This window comes from Otolemur garnettii, unplaced genomic scaffold, assembly GCF_000181295.1.
Source record: "Otolemur garnettii isolate 467f Iridium unplaced genomic scaffold, OtoGar3 scaffold00011, whole genome shotgun sequence".
NCBI lineage: Eukaryota > Metazoa > Chordata > Mammalia > Primates > Galagidae > Otolemur > Otolemur garnettii.
In genome coordinates, this window is record NW_003852406.1 from 6,262,595 (window position 1) to 6,275,340 (window position 12,746).

The 12,746-nt window shown below is 40.9% G+C and overlaps 1 long non-coding RNA gene across 1 annotated transcript in view; it reads left to right on the forward strand.

Moving 5' to 3' along the window:
* LOC111723417 overlaps positions 1 to 7,322 on the forward strand; it is a 26,082-nt gene extending 18,760 nt beyond the window's left edge. The window contains exons 3-5 of the long non-coding RNA XR_002771958.1: positions 5,103 to 5,202; positions 6,127 to 6,225; positions 7,216 to 7,322. This is a non-coding gene — a long non-coding RNA (uncharacterized LOC111723417). The remainder of the gene's footprint in view (positions 1 to 5,102; positions 5,203 to 6,126; positions 6,226 to 7,215) is intronic.
* The last annotated feature ends 5,424 nt before the right edge of the window (positions 7,323 to 12,746 follow it).

Consider the following 12,746-nt stretch of genomic DNA (forward strand, 5'->3'; position numbering starts at 1 on the left):
CCCACCACAACGCCTGGCTATTTTTTGGTTGCAGCCATCATTGTTGTTTGGCGGGCCCAAGCTAGATTCAAACCCGCCACCTTAGGTGTATGTGGCTGGCACCTTAGCCACTTGAGCCACAGGCACCAAGCCTTTTTACCCTTTCCTAAGGAGGTTGATGTGATCTCCCAGTGGCTGCCAGCAGGTTTGAATTCTCATCCTCTCAATGCAGGCCTCCCCTGAGACCTTTTGGAAGCCATCATTGTTTCTAATAGATGGTGAAAATCTAAAATCCACATGCCTCTGTCATCTGACTACGTTAGGACTCTCTTGAAAGAACAACCTTTCCAAGACTTGGTCGGTCCTGCTAAGAGACCAAGACCTTCGTCTTTCCTGCCACTTCCAGCTCTGCTCCTTCCCCTCTCCTAGGACATTATGTGAGCCCCATGGTAGACAGAACAATACCCCACTGAAGATATCCATGTCCTCCTCCTGTAGCCTGTGAATGTGCTCGTTTACATAGAAGAAGGACTTTGCAGATGTGAGTTAAGGTTTTGGGATTGGACAATCTGCTGAATTTACTGGGTGGGCCCCATGTAAGCACAAGTATCTTTATAAGGGGAAGGGGGAAGCAAGATCAGAGAAGGAGACATTATGATGGAAGCAGAGGATGGAGTGGGAAGAGCTCTGCAAGCCCAAAAATGAGGGCGGCTTCTAGGACCTGGAAAAAACCGAGAAACAGACTCTCCCCTAGAGCTTCCAAGAGAAAATGTGTCCCTGTCAAAATGCTATTTTTAGCCTTCTAAAGCCCATTTTTGGACTTCAGACCTCTAGAAGTGGCAAATAGTAAATCTGTGTTGTTTTAAGCCTGTAAAAGTGTGTTAATTTCTTATTAGCAGCTATAGTCTCTTAAACCAACCCTTCCTCACCACCCTGTGACCACTGGTCATCTCCTGAGACTCATTTTCTGTTCATCCGTCCTTCCCCAGACTCTCTGCCTGCTCTGTGCCTCCTCTGATGAGCCGAAATCCTCCTGATCCTCTCCCCTCCAAAACTTTCCACTACCTTCTCTGAGCTTCCCATTCACTTCTGCAGAAACTCTCCTGTGTTCTTGGACTCCATCAAATGCTTCCCCTGACTGCTGGCTTGTCAAATAAATGCTGTTTCCTGCAGACACCAACATCTTCGAAAGTCCCTCACGAAGATGCTTTTACTTTTCTTGCATACCAAGTGAAAGGTACTGTTACCAAAATGTTACACAGCTACCCTTGTGGAATAGCCCCTGGCCCTTGCAGACTACTCATGCTATTCGGCCAGATCACTCTTGGCTTCTTGTCACTCTATCTTCCAGCCTCGTGGCAACTCCCCCCTTATTTACTGAGGATTTTAAACCTGGATCACGTATTTGGATCTCTGCACCTAGCCCTGCTGTTATTTTCGGAGAACGTTATTTGAGAATTCTTGAGAGTGCTCTGTCCCAGCCAGTGCATTTCTTGATTTCTTTCTACTCCGATGGCCTTGACCTACACTTCCCTTCAGCCATTAGTGCCAAGGGCACATTTTGGGCCTTGTTGTCACTAAAAACTTGTCTGCCTCTGAGATCCTATATTCAAATATTCTATAAATGGGTTGAAACATTAAAGACAAAAATAATCAAAGGAGTAGGGCTCAAAGGAGTAGGGCACCAGCCCCATATGCCAGAGGTGGCGGAGGTGGCGGGTTCAAACCCAGCCCTGGCCAAAAACTGCAAAAAATAAAAAATAAATAATAATAATCAAAAGGTATGATCTAGCCCTACCATACCCATCCCAAAGGAGGCATCTCTCATGATCAGTAATGTCCGATCAGCTCGTCCTCTTGTGACCCCTAACTCGGGAGATGGCAGTGATTTCCACACATGTGTCCAAGGCAGAGGCCTGGGCACAGTTTTTAACTCTTAACTCTGCCATTCAATTTCCACACCTGATCAGCTGCTATATCCTCTCGAAGCTACTTTCTAACTTTCTTTAAAACCTTTCTGTCTCTCCCCAGCCCCACCATCACTACATTAAAGAATCTTTCCTCTGGATTACTGACGACCTCTAATTGTTCTGTTTCCAAGCAGTTCCCTCCAAACCCAATTCTTTCCATTTTCCAGATTAATTTTGCTCAGTGTCACTCATGTCCAGGTTATTCTGCTCTGACTCATGCCTCCTTTACTTATCTGATGGCACCACATCGTCTTCAGATCTTAGCTAACCTATTACTTTTTCTGAAAAGCTTGGCTTTATTCTCAACCCTGCCACCTCATCTCATCACTGAGCAAGGGCCCTCTTCCACGAAGGAACCTGTACTTACATCTATTCTAGCACTTGTCACCTTCTACTGCAAATGTCTCTGTGTTTATTTCTTTCTCCAGTCCATTGATAAACTGCTGGAGGAAGGGATATGTGTGTTTTCCTCTAGAAACCTCAGGGCATGACACACTTTTATTGAAGTGACAAATTAGGTCAAGATTTGTATTGCTAAGTATAGTCTCTTCTTTTTTATCACCTTTACTAATTTAGGGCAGAGAATTGCAATAACTATGAGGTCTCCCAGTTTTGAAAACTGCCTGCAGTTTGAGAACACTTTTTTTTTTTGGCAGTTTTTGTCCGGGGCCAGGTTTGAACCTGCCACCTCTGGTATGTGGGTCCGGTACCTTATCCTTTGAGCCACAGGTGCTGCCTGTGAATCCTTATTTTTTAATTAAAATCATAACTGTATACATTTATGGGGTACAAAGTGTTGATTTGATAAACAATTTAGAATGCTTAAATAGAACTGATTAATATAACCATCACCTCACTTATTTTTATGGTAAGACATTTAAAATGTACATTAATTCTATACCCTTGCATTGTGCACATTTGGTGAGAGATTACCACATGCCCTCCCTCCTCCCACCAATTGCCCTCCCTCCTAACCTACCCTCTCCCTCCTCGCCCCTCCCCCTTGCTAGACTATATTTGTGTTTTATCATTTGTATGAGTGTGTAAGTGTTTATATGTTGGTTTCATAATATTATTGAGTACATCGAATACTTTTTTCCCCCATTCTTGAGATACTTTACTAAGAAGAATGTGTTCCAGCTCCATCTAGGTAAACATAAAAGGTGTAGTCTCCATCATTTCTTATGATCGAATAGTATTCCATGGTATACACATACCACAGTTTGTTGATCCATTCTTGGGTTGATGGGCATTTATGTTGCTTCTACGACTTGGCAATTATAAGTTGAGCCACAATAAACATCCTGGTACAAATATCTTTGTGGTAAAATGATTTTTGTTCTTCTAGATAGATACCTAGTAATAGGATTGCTGGTTCAAAGGGAGGTCAACTTTTAGTTCCTTGAGGATTCTCCATACTTTTTTCCATAAGAGCTTTAGTAGTTTGCAATCCCACCAACAGTGTAGAAGTGTTCCCTTCCTCCATATCCATGCCAACATCTGTAGTTTTGGGACTTTGTGATGTGCGCTAGTCTTACTGAAGTTAGGTGGTATCTCAGAGTGCTTTTGAGTTACATTTCTCTGATGATGAAAGATGATGAGCATTTTTTCATGTGTTTGTTGGCCATTCATCTGTCATCTTCAGAGAAGTTTCTGTTCAAGTCTCTTGCACACAGAGAAATGGGGTTGTTGGTTCTTTTCTTATTGATTAATTTGAGTTCTCTGTATATTCTAGTTATCAGACCTTTGTCAGAATCATAACCTGCAAAAATCTTCTCCCATTCTGAAGGCTGTCCGTTTTAGTTGTAGTGCCCTTAGCTGTGCAGAAGCTTTTTAGCTTGATCAAATCCCAGTAATTTATTTTTGGTGTTGCTGCAATTGCCAGGGGCATCTTCCTCATAAAATATTTTTCCCAGGCCAGTATCTTCAAGCATTTTCCGTGCACTCTCTTCTAGTATTTATATAGTTTCATGTTTTAAATCGAAGTCTTTTATCCAGTGAGAATCAATTTTTGTTAATGGTGAGAGATGTGGGTCCAGTTTCGGTCTTCTTCAGGTCACTAGCCAGTTTATTAAGTAGGGATTCTTTTCCCTAATGCATGTTTTTGGTAAGCTTATCAAAGATCAAATGACAATATGTGGCTGGGTTAAAATCTAGATTCTCTATTTTAGTCCATGTGTCTACATCTCTATTTTTGAGCCAGTACCATACTGCTTTGATCATTATAGATTTGTAGTATAACCTGAAATCTGGTAGCATGATGCTAAGACCCATCCCATCTAACCTTCTCTGATTCTATTAGTTTAGGTAACTCACTGGACGGATAGAAGTATCTCACTCCTTGTTTGCCTAAAGCAGTAGTTCTTAACCTTTCTAATGCCTCCTAATACCGCAACCCTTTAATACAGTTCCTCATGTTGTGGTGACCCCCAACCATAAAATTATTTTCATTGCTACTTCATAACTGTAATTTTGCTACTGTTATGGATCATAATGTAAATATCTGATATGCAGGATGTATTTTCATTGTTACAAAGTGGTCACGACCCAGAGGTCGAGAACCACTGGCCTAAAGCCTTAACTCAGCATTTTTAGAATGCTGTACCATGGAAATCTAATTAATTGAAAGAAATGTTCCTGGCCAAATAATTTTGCAAAATGAATATCATATTGTCCTTTTAGAAATGCCTCATGCATATACCCATATTAAAGGCTCTGACAAATAGTACAGTAACTTAGTATTATGAAGATGACTGTTTCTCAGGTTAATTTGTCTACAGACCAGATTCCCTCACCCCCTGTGGAACACCCATTAACATATCATGAACTCTGATTTGAGGAAACATGGGTTGATTGGTTAACACTTTGCTAGTGGTCAAAATGTTCAGCCAAAGGATCAAGAGGTCCAAGAGCACCACCTCCCTCTGGTACTGCAGGTGCTAAGTATTCACCCTCCAATGGGAGCGCAGGCTGAGTAGACATGCATGGTAGTCTGAACAATTGTGATCTGGAGATTTCTCATGAAATCACATGTTCACTGGAACAAATTCAGGACACTACAGTGATCCTAAAAACTCTATCTGGCCTCCCAAATTATAATTTAATTGCAAATCTTTCAGTCTTAAAGGCATAATCATGCTCTAAAATTTTCAGATGCTGAGCCTGGAGATGTGTGACTCACACAAACAGCCTGACTCAACACCAACGGAGAGCAGCCAGCTATATTCAGGATAGGCTCGCTCAGCGTGGCACGGTGAGTTTCCAGAACAAACACTGCCTCTTTCTTGGCATTCCAGCATGCACTAATTCACTGCATTTGCCAGAATAAATGCAAAAGGCCTCAGTCACACTCTTGGTACAGCATAGACATGCTCAGCATCTATGGAGCAGGCTGGGGATGAAACGAGGAAACCCTTCTGGGCGTAGCCGTAAGGTCAACAAATTGGAAAAAGCCACAATTCACCCTTGGGAAGGATTAAATACTCTGACATCCTCCAAATTGATTTACCTAGATCAGACCACATGTTAATGAGGAGGCAAGTTACTCTAATTCATTGTTACTATTCCAAACGCTGGGGCCTTTTCACATTAAAGAGGCGGGACCATGGATTCAAATGAGCACCAACACATAATGGCTTGTTACTCTCCCGGCCTACTCCAGTGTCCTCAGAGCCGTTTATAATTGTTGTCACCTAAACCTCACCAAAAAGAATTGGACATTCAAAGAGCACAGCTCACAAGAAATGAAGTGATTTTTCTCCCCCCATCACCTGCATCTCTGGATAGAGAGACATATGTGAGTCATTATGAAAGTTTTGAGATACACAAAAATCAAGAAACATAAAATCCCCACGGATGGAAACAACTGAAACCTTCCCAGCAATACTGATAAGCCGATCACATTGAAACTCATGTGGCTGAATCAGAAAGGATGCTGTTGACTGTGTTTTGTGGAAGTGAAATAATGGACCATAACACAGTCTATTTCAAAACTTTCACAGTGACCCCCATAAAGGCTTCTAGTTGGCAAAGTGTAAGCACTTGGGTTTCTTCTGGGTGCAGACGTTTTTCTATGTGCTTTAAGAATTTCTATTATTTGAAGGGTCTCTTTGAAAATCTCTTGCTCACTTTTCAAGACTTACTCCTCAGTGACACTGAACCATTATTTCTACCACAGGTGTTCAGGTCTAGACAGAGATCTCAACTTTATTTATATCGTGAATTGGAAAGAAAGAGATTTTCACACCTAACCAATAAGCGTTGTCCATATCAGAAGGTAAGGTTCATGTTCTATGCAAGTGAAATGTGTTGATATGTTGTTATGATGACTCACACACACAAAGCACTTTGGAAGCATCATCTAATGAGCTTTTCTTATAGGTGAAAGAGAACAGAAGGACCAGATGGCAACCACCACATGTATGTGTCAGTACAGTAGGCCTAGTTCCTTATGTTGACCACCTCTATATGGGGACCAGTTTGTTACAGCCCCTGGGTGGACAACTTACAGTAGGCTTTGTGGATGGCACAGTCTGCTGTCACTACTCAGCTTTGCCGTCATTGTATAAAGGCAGCCAGGGACAATATGCAAGCAAATGTGGGCTACTATACTCCAACAACTTTTATTTACAGATTATACTGAAATTTGAAGTTCATATCGTTTTTGCATATCACAAAATGTTATTTTCCTTTTGGTTTTTTTCAACAATTAAAATATGCAAAAACTTTTCTCTGCCGGCAGGGCCAGACGGAAACAGGTGGTGGGCTGGATGGGGCCCACAGCCCATAGTTGACTGACTCCTGCTTCGGCCCATAGTTTTCAAAATAAGACACATAACCTCTTTACTTACATTTCATATTCGAGCACTTTGTCAACATGAACTCATTCCACTTGACTTGATGAGAAGATCAGGGGAACCATGAAAACACACACAGGACAATGATTGCAGTTGTAAATCCGAGTAATTTTGGATTTTATTTTTTATAGAGTTATGAGGGAAATATCCAAGAAAAAAGATCAAGAGACAGCAAGAATTATTATTATTGTTATTATTATTTTTACAATATGTACATTGAGAAAGACTGTAGCATTTTTTTCTTTTACTTTTATTACTCTTTGAGTTGAATGTGTCCCCGGAGAAAGTACTCCCAGATTTCTAATGGCTTTTGAATTTTGCTTTATAACAAATGAATATTCATTATTCTAGGTTATAAAAACCTAATTAAATTATTTTCTGATTATAACATTTGTATTTATTTAATTTAGAATACATGCAAAACGCATAAGAACATTTCTGTTGGTGAACCAAATGTTGGATAAAATGCTTGGCCATTTGACTGGAAAGTTTAGAGTTTAACCTTGCAGATTCACGGTGAAGCAAAGTTCTCGAATTCTAAATATTTGTTGGTAAATGTTGCTCCATCAACTACTTGGAAATCTGTTTTTCATCAGACTGGGTAAGGCCTGCTCAGCAAACAAAGCAGCAATTAAGTAGGACTCCAGCTAAAAAATAGCCTCTGTTGGTATTCTCCTTGTGCCTATACAAAGTTGGTTTGTTCCTGGCCTCAATCTACCTACCCTTCTCCATCTTTCATATCAAATATCCAAACAACCTCTGTGAGTTTATGAATATGTTTTGTGACAGGTTCATGATCCACTGAGGGTCCGCACAGCTGTTCGTTCCTTGAGAAGCCCAGGCTATGGAACTGTGGCTTACTCTAGTCCTCCTGCTTGTAAGGAGGTAAACTCCAAGTGGCACCCTGGAGCTTCCCTTTAATGGGAATATGAACACTTAGCCTGAAGCTGTTGCTGACTTACAGAGCTTTCTTAAAGCAAATTCGGCTCCTTAAAGAAAAATCACAACAATTCTTTGCCTTCAAACCTCTCGTCCCTGCCCCCAACCCACACCCTCAAATCAGACGGGCCAGATGTTTGTGAAAACTGCCGTTTCCGCAATCAAAAGTACAACATTTACTATAGTTTTTATCAAAGATTTCAATTCCCCTCATCTTAAGGAAAATGACCCTTTTATTTTGTTGTGGACATAAAATTATGGCCCTGGGAAAATTGGAAGCATTTCTGTTGAGGGAAATCAATTTTCTCACTGCTATATATGATCAACATGTCACAGTCATCACCCAGATAATAATAGTAAAGTACAAGTAAAATGGCTGGTAATACTGGCTTTAAAGGTAGAAAAAGATAGAAGCAAGATAACACCTCCCCCCACCCCCACCCCCCATTAGAGCATGTTTGCAAAAAGAAAAAAGAAAACCCTCTAAGGCTTATTTTTGTTCTGTAATTTTCTTCCTTCCTGCCCCACGTTCTTGCCTTTGCTGGCGCTTTCTCGAGTGTGAGTATCTTATTTTTGTGTGTGTGCTAATCAGCCAAAGCATTAATGAAACTGTAGAGATATGTGTCCTTCCTGGAAGAGAGTAAGCACTTTATGTGTAAACCACTCTGGCTCCTTTTCAATCATCCTGTTAATGGGTGGCTAATTGTCAAAAGATGTGACCGGACTGAGATGACCCAAGAGTGTGTTTAGGTGGGAGGCAACAGGGAGAGTACAGAAGCGGCTTCTTAATTTGGATCCTGCAAACAAAAGGAAACATCAAATCTGACCTCGCTGCTGGAGTGTTAATGGCTTTCTCCCCATCTCCCTCTGCCACTTAGCATCTTTTGTGCCCCACCCTGGGAAGCTTCCCGGCAGAAGTGTGCATTAGCAGAACTCTACAGTTACCAAATGCTGCTTGCTACAGACAAGGGAAATAAAAAAAAAAAAAAACCCTTCAGGGTGATTAAATGTTTTTTGGACAAACACATCCATAGCCATCAAAGTGCCATCTTTATTTCAGGCAGGCCTCTCAGTGATGTCCCTGCTGTGACCACCAGCACAAAGGAGTGTTGTACCTAGAATGTCACTGAAGTCCTTCAAAGAAGATCTAAACACTGTCTTCCTCTTTATAGGAAAGTGGGCCCCACACGTGAATGTGGGAAACGAAAGCTGCATCCATGTAGGCCAAGGTCATAACTGAGCCAAGAGCAGACAGGCTTTTGGCAAAACATCAAATATTTTAAATAATTCAACCGTTTGAAAAAAAAAAATGATGGTGCTTGTTTTGGAATAAAAATGAGAGTGGGGGGGGAATAGGGAATGAGAGGAGAAGCTAACCAAAGAAACCTGGCCTACGTGGCTCTCAGAAAAGGTTTGTACGCAAAGATGTTCATGGAAATATTATTTAGAGTGAGAACGAATCTAAGTAGCAATAAAGGATTTAAAAATATAAACTATGGATAACATATTATGCAGCTATTAAAAATAGTAGTGCTGGAAAAAAGAGGTAAGACTAAAGAAATAAAATCCGTCCTGCGAGTTTGAGTAAAAATAATGAAGTTATAGCCACAGGGAAACATGCTCAGGAAATATACTAAAAGGCAACATACTAGAATATTACGGTGCATAGGGACAGCACTGTTATGGGTAAATAGGTTTTGTCTTTTACTCATATTAGTAGGGAAATAGATATTGCTTTGGTTCATAAACAAACAAAAAGCGGGCAGAAATAAGCCCTCAGAAACCCTTTTTTGGTGAGTGAGAACATGATTCAAAAAGAAGGATCTTTTTTTCCTCCCAGATTTTTATCAGAATTTCATAACACATGTCTCCAATATTTAGGTGTTGAGCTGGGAATACAAAGACCCAGTGGGATCTTTCAAGCCCAGAGGAGATGATTTCACAGCGGTGCACCAGACCCTCCCCACCCCCCACCCCCAGCACTGGCCTTCAAAACATCATCCGCCTCTGGGCAGCAATTTCCACAGAGAAAGTGACATGGAATCTGGAGATCCTCGATGTTGCCTGATGCTCGATGACATCTAAATAAATAACACTGGGACTCAAAGAGGACGAAAAGAAAGCTGACTTTTCCCCATTTATTTTGTAACCTTCTTTTCCCAAACCCGTTTTTCCTTGTTAGCTGGATATGTGCACAGCTCATCTGCAGGTTTACTTCTAGCTCAATATCTCCTTTTAAAAAAAGGCCAGAGGTTATCTGGGGCATGCATATCCCAGCCCACATTGCCAAAATGAGGGTTTTAGCAGATCAGGTCATAAGTAAGCTCTCCATCAGGAAAAGGCCACACTCGGATGAGGGACACCTGGGTGGCAGCCACCCCACTTAGCCCTACCCAGGCGGGGCTCTTGGCTCTCCAGACAGCAGCGTGGACCATGTGTTGGAAATTATCAAACTCAGTGGCTTATTGGAGTGGAATGGTTGGAAGAGAGGTGTTCAAAGAACACTTCCTGTCAGTTAGTAAAAGCGCATCAATAAAAATAAATCAATGCCCACTTGTTTTCTAGGAATCTGCTTCATATTCAGCAAAGGCTCCCATTATGCTGCATTCCTGATAGACTAGCCAAGAAAAAGATGTGATTTCAGTGACAGTAAAATATCTTGAAGAAAAAAATTTAATTCTGAGATGCTGAGTCTTCCACTATGGACCCAAATGTCAAGCATCGATAAACTCAGACATAAAATTAAAAGTAAAATAAGAAATGCCACGTAAGAGACATTTGCAAAACAAAATGAAGAGTAATACTGCGGTATGGGGACTACCTTGGAATTAATGAAATAATTAGAACTGAAAACTTTAGTTAAAGTGCAGATTTCAAAGGAAGAGAAAGGTGTTTCTTAATAAATGCCATGAATAAAAATATCCTGTGGCTTATCAAGAAGTTGAGTGTGAATCACCTGCATTGGCTTGAAGAACTTGAGTTTGATTTTGACCTTATTCATTGGCCTTCTGTGTGGCTTTGATTAAGTATTCTGTCCCAGCTTTGGCTTTAGCAAGAGTAAATTCAAAGTGTTGAACAACATCAGAGCTTGTACACTGGTGCTCATCCCACCTCCTAGCTATGCCACTCTTATAGCAAGAGTGGCCCTTACCTCCTAGGCCTACTGAGACCTCTGCACCCTGTTAGGCAGTGCACCTGGCAGCCACTATTAACTGATAAGTTTAGATGTAATGGATAAAAATTTCCCATTGCAGGCCGAAATAAGTTCCTAGGTTTTTGCTCCTCCATGACCCTGTAAACTCTTTCCTAACCCTCAAGAGATCAGACTTAAGATGTTTTTCATTAAGTGTGTGAATACCTAACTCCATCGACACTCCGTAGGCTCCAGATCAACTTTGTTCCAAATTTACATCCAAGCATTTCTACCTTTCAAGAATTACTGTGCCAAAAGCACCAGCTTATCTAATTGCTACTTCTCTGTTTAGTAGGCAATTTGTACAAATAGCAGACAGAAAATGTTTCTCTGGCGGGAGTGACCTGGCAATCTCCACTGCAACCATCTGTACATTATAGTAAGAAGGCTCACACTATCGATTCTTCACTAATTTTATTAATTCATTATTTTAGTAGTTGACACACAATTATATACATAATTTTATCTTTTCTCCAAAATTCATAGATTTCCCAAGTAGAGCAATATTGACCCCTTCGGAAGACCCAGCTGGTTCATGTACCAGAACCCCATCAAAATGCAGCTATGAAAACAGATGCCACGTCCCTTCTCCAAAACCTCAAGTAGCCCCACTGTCTCGGCACCTACAGACTCATTGCTTTGTGCTTTCTAGCCCGCGGTTCCCTGGATTTGTCACTGTGCCCAGCTCCCATGACTTACCTTCATACTGTCACTCCATTCAGAGAGACCTGCTTGCTGTCTCTTTATCGCAGGCTCGGGGAAAGTGAGCCAAGTGAGGAGATGATGACAGTCCAGATCTAAAGAGACATATTCTCAGAACTGTGTGCAGTGGCTCTTAAATTTTGTGCCCTAAGAAAATCACTCGGCCCTGCCTTGTACCATCAACTAAATGTAACAATTTATATTTCTTTTTTGCTTTTCAGCTCTTCAAAGCCTATAAATATGGATGATCTAATTTTATCCTCTCGATCCTCTGAAAGGCCAATGTTATTATTTCTCCCATTCTACAGAATGAGAAAAATCTGAGTTTCATAAAAATTAAAGTTAAGGGGCATCAGAGTTGGAACTTGCTATCAGGTCTTCTGCATGTGAGCAGAATTTCCCCTTATAATGAGTCTATAACCCCTTTTTATGTGCTCTGTGAAAAGAGTTTTCTCTTCCTTCAAAATCCACACTTTCATCTGGTCAGTTCTAACTATTTCAGGTATTCCATGATTTTCCTTGTACCCGTGTATTATTTCTCATCCAGTTTGTGGATGTCTATTATGTATTATTATTGCTTACCTTTTCTTTCTGAGGTTCTGTTCCCTTAACAGATTGCATACTCTTTGAAGTAAGATATGCAATAAATACAATTTTTTATTTTTATGGAGCCTAAACTTGTCATCAGACTTTGTGAAGGATAGGGAGGTTTGCACTGTTGCCAACTTTCACAGATGAGGAAACTGGTGTCAAGTAAGAATGAGGACAGCAGCATTTACTGGACACTTCAATGTTGTCAGAATTGTGCTGGGCAGTTAATATACAGCATCTCCACTTCTCCATGAATTTCATAACAACCTAACAAGATAGTTATTGTTATTCACATATTAAAGATAGGAAAACTGAAGCTTTAGGAAATACAGCAAACTGCATAATGTCAGTGCCACAAATCGAACCCAGGTCTGACTCCAAAACCCACAGCTTTGAGTGATTCACCCAGAGCTTCAGAACCAATTGAGGGGCCAAGTTGGAAGCTGGGCCTGATATTCCTGACTCCAGTCTTTAACAGTTCCTTATCCATTGTCCGAGGATGCTTCCCATATTCAG